This window comes from Vicia villosa, linkage group LG4 (assembly GCF_029867415.1).
Source record: "Vicia villosa cultivar HV-30 ecotype Madison, WI linkage group LG4, Vvil1.0, whole genome shotgun sequence".
NCBI lineage: Eukaryota > Viridiplantae > Streptophyta > Magnoliopsida > Fabales > Fabaceae > Vicia > Vicia villosa.
In genome coordinates this window covers 97,180,260-97,183,386 of record NC_081183.1, presented here as the reverse complement: position 1 = coordinate 97,183,386, position 3,127 = coordinate 97,180,260, and the positions used below count along the sequence as shown (strand labels likewise).

The window sequence follows — 3,127 nt, the reverse complement described above, 5'->3', positions numbered from 1 at the left end:
ATCATCTAAAAATCTAACAAAATAATTGTTTTCATGTCATTTTATTCCTTAAGAAAAAATAAGAAGAAAAACTAATTCTAATGTGCAAAGAAATGAATTCAAGGGGGGTTTATTGCTGGAAATAGTGGTGCATAGAGTAAAGGGGGCGCAGGCCCAATCAACTTGTTTTTTGTTCTTAGCTTTTCTTATCCACCAAAAAATGGTGATGGTTTGGGCCATAGGGGGGTGTATAGCAAGCAACTCGTGATAAGGCCCAGAGGAGTGTTTTTGTTTTCAGTTTTTTGTCAAGAAACGATGGTGCTGGGCTCAAATGAGAGGAGGTGCAGCGTGCAAATTCGTATGGCCCAATGGATTATCTATTTCTTGTTCATGATTCAGATCCAATTAATCCTCAGATTTACACCTAATTATTGGTAATTAGATATAATTCACATCAATCTCACATTAATTTACTTAAACAAATTAACGTAAAAGAGGATTAGGGTTACCATTTGATAATATGAGGGACTCTTCTTCCTCTTACGCTCCAAAACGGCACCGGAATGGATCTCCTCCTCCCATGAACATTGCGATGGTGACTCCACTCATCTCTCACTGTCCTGCTCTCACTCTCAGATTCAACTCACCACGCCGGTGAATGCTTCACGGCGGCGGAGTCTCAGTTCACTTGTTGCGCAAATCTCTCGTCCCAAAACGCTAATCAAACTCTTCCGATTTCACTCTCAATCTCTATCCTTCTCGCATCTCTCTGTTTCCGTATTTCCGTTTCAATTCAAGTTAATAGAACTCAACACGGACTTGGTAACAACAAAAACGAACAAGAATCCATGGATGAAACACATGGCTTACTAATCAGAGATAAGTACGATGCTTACGATCCATGTTTCTTCGAGCGCGACAACGAGAAATTCAGAGATAAAAAAGTTCAGGTATGATTTATTGTTACCGATTCTTCTTCTTCTTCTCTTTTCGGCTTCGTCTTCTTCTTTGCATCATCTCTTATCCTGATTTGACTTCGTTGCCGTCGCGATGTTGTTGTCATATGCCGAGATGGACGAAGTTGTGTTGCTGAAACGTTTTCATGTTGTTGTGGTGACGCAGATATGTTGAAGATTGAAGAAAATGATATAATGCTGCGGTGATGTTAATGATAGGGAAGACGAAGATCCGTGAAGATTGATGATGGATGTTGATTTAATATGCTTTGAAGAAGAACTGTGGTGGTGATGATGATGGATTCGGTTCAAGATCCAGAGAAGAGTGCCATTCAGTTAGAGGTTTTTCTGTCTATGAACTGTTTTTTGTTGAATGCAGAGAGTCCAATTCTTGAAGATTATGGTGATTCGATGATGATGGGATGATGAAGATTATGAAGGAGATGAAGGCGCATAGATGATGAAGAAGGTCAAGGTGGATTTTATGGTGATGATCAATGAATGGAAGAGGATTTCGGTTAGAGGTATGAAGAAAGCTTCAATCAATCTCAAGAAAGTTTGTTACGAATTTGTTACGTTTTTCTTTTCTATCATCTTTTTCTGTTTCTGATTTTTGTTATCCTGGTATGATGGAGGTGAATCCTAGCAAAATTGAATCAGGGAAGAAAGGGAGAAGAATATTCGGTTCTTAGGGGCCTTTTAGAATTTAGTTACAAAACTCCCTCTCATTATCCGTTTTTTTCTTCTTCTATTACGAGGCTTCCCTTTTCCCTTATGCCAATTCTGAACCGGTTTTTCTTCATGTGTTATTGCCGAGTTTATTTCAGAAACTGGAAGCTTCTGTTTTGGCTTTGGTTTTTTGTTATAATTGAACCGGATCTTCTCTTGTGCAGGGTCAGTCATGCTGCTGGGATGGCTTTGTTTATGCCACGAATGGATTTAAGTTGCAGCTAATTTTACTTTCTTTTTCTGGTTTATGGCTGAAAGATCGAACCGGTTCAATTTAGGATTGAACTGAATTCTTATTGAACCGTTGCAGAGAAAGTTTAGCAGGCCGATGAGAGTTAACTGGTTTTGTACTTTGTAGTGAATTCTTGAATGGAAATATGGATAGAACTTTTAATAGTGGAGTGATTTTTGTAATGAATTTATATGGAATTTATTTTATTGTAATGGACTTGGTGGATGCGGATAACAAACCTGAATTTTGTAATGAGTTTCTTGTAAGCAATTTTGAATGAATTTACCAATGAATGTCTCTTTTGAATATTGAACACAATGGAAACTTAAGATTAACAAATCTTGAACTCACTATTGAATGTAGTTTGGATAACATAACTTTTAAATTTCTTTTCCACCAAATGCATTTCAATTTGAGTTTTTAAGTTCTATGTTCAAATTGCACCAACACTCTTAATACAAATCAACCAATGAATGAATGCTTCTAAAATCTAAATAACAAAGAAATATGACTGGAACACATAATTTGGACTTTGAACCATGATGAACGCCTTAAGCTTGAGAAGATTCTGACACTCCACATAAACTCGAATAAGTTCTGGTGCAACATCTCCAGAATCATGACTTGCATCACACTTACTCAGTTAAATCAAACTGCCTTGCAACAGCGAGAACTTTTTATTAATTTTCTTCAATTTTTGAACGACGAAGTGAACGTCCTTGATAACCTATAGCACAGATAAGAGGGCAAATTTTGGGGTGCAACAGCGGGATCCCCCAATTTTGCCCAAGTCGCTTTTGTTTTCTTTCATGAAATTTCCCATTTTGACTAAGCGGGCGTTTTTCTCCTTTTTCATTGTAGACATTGACTTCCAGTCTTAATGATGATGGGGAACCATCGGTGATTACGTTCAAAGGAACAATTTGGGATAATTAAGTTAACTGAACAGCTACCCTACCCCAGGTTATATTTTGAGGGTTTTTATTTTGTACGTGAAGGAAAACTCCTACTTCTTAGGCTCAAAGGGGTTGACGAGGGATTAACATCCTTATATCTCAACTGTATAAGAATTAAAACAATGCCTGTACAACGTCAACACGGTCTGTTCGAAAGCATACTGTATGAGATTGTGGTATCGTTTTCGTCATTCTCCATCTAAAGGTATACAGCTTTAAACGAGATTTGAATATCACAAATAAGAAAACCAAATAAAAACACAGTTTTAAATATA

The 3,127-nt window shown here is 37.2% G+C and overlaps 1 long non-coding RNA gene across 1 annotated transcript; it reads left to right on the top strand.

Moving 5' to 3' along the window:
* Positions 1–453: 453 nt before the first annotated feature.
* Positions 454–2,657, top strand: LOC131599380 (uncharacterized). Its single transcript, XR_009282731.1, has 3 exons — positions 454–929; positions 1,102–1,459; positions 1,829–2,657. It is a non-coding gene; the product is annotated as an uncharacterized LOC131599380 (long non-coding RNA).
* The last annotated feature ends 470 nt before the right edge of the window (positions 2,658–3,127 follow it).